Raw genomic sequence first — 1,137 nt, 5'->3', positions numbered from 1 at the left:
ATGACGCGCAGTGAAGATGATAGAAGATTAGGCTATTAGCTTACTTCTCATTGAAAATATTTTTTAATTATTTTTTTTTAACAGGTCTATTAAGTTATACAATTAATTATAGGTCTTCAAGAGCAGCTTTATTTCATGCACCGATTTTCAAAAACAACCTGTTTAACACAAATACGTTTCTTCTCGTGTTTTTTACTATACAGGTCACAAGAGAAATATTAAGGGAATAATTTCAGAGTTATGTACTGTTATCAACATTTATTTAAGTAGATTATGCTCTCACTGTCACTGAGAGAATATGTGATGTTAATGCAGCATTAGAAATCTCCATCAGGATTTTTTTTTTGACTTTTTAAAATATTTATCGGCCCCGGAAAGGTGGGCCTTGGACATGAACTTATTGGCTTATTAGTCATTCATTTTTACTTTTGCTTCATATTTTGAAATGATAAAATCACAAATATAAAATATCAAATCATCAAGAAATCTAATTTGATTAATAAGATTAATCACACAGCCCTAAAGTGCAAGAGATATCTCACTTTTCTCGCAAATAATGAAAACACAATATAGACAAATGCCTTGATATTATCGCATATACAAACAGTTGGAAAGATACAATTAGCTTGATCACAAATATAAAATATCAAATCATCAAGATATCTAATTTGGTCAATGTTTTGTCAGTTATTTAACAAAAGTCACCAAATGCCTTTTCTTTAATTTGCAACTGAATCCCACATCATTAGAGCATTTCTTAATCTCTGAAGTTGCTGGTCAGTTCTGTATAATACTGTAGAAGAATACAATGATATAAAAGATACAAAAAAGAAAAAGATACAATTAGCTTGATAACTTTTATCTAGCAATAATAAACTGTAAGTGGTTTTTCATAATTTCTCCAGTACTGAAAGCAGAACCGATCAACCAGATCAGAGCTTATCAATACTGTAACGAATCAGCTCATGGGAAATATGAATAATTAACCATAACTAGTTATAATTAATTATGAATATTTTAGATCCGCTGTAGATATTTAGCTGACCTCTCAGGGTCAACTGTCTTGTCAATTCTAAGAACGTTAATTTCCTGGTTAAGGGAAATAACTTTCTTACTGTACAATTCTACAAAAGCTTG

This window comes from Sinocyclocheilus grahami, unplaced genomic scaffold (assembly GCF_001515645.1).
Source record: "Sinocyclocheilus grahami isolate Dianchi unplaced genomic scaffold, SAMN03320097.WGS_v1.1 scaffold2022.1, whole genome shotgun sequence".
NCBI lineage: Eukaryota > Metazoa > Chordata > Actinopteri > Cypriniformes > Cyprinidae > Sinocyclocheilus > Sinocyclocheilus grahami.
The sequence above is the reverse complement of the archived record's forward strand: the minus strand, read 5'-3'. Positions refer to the sequence as shown.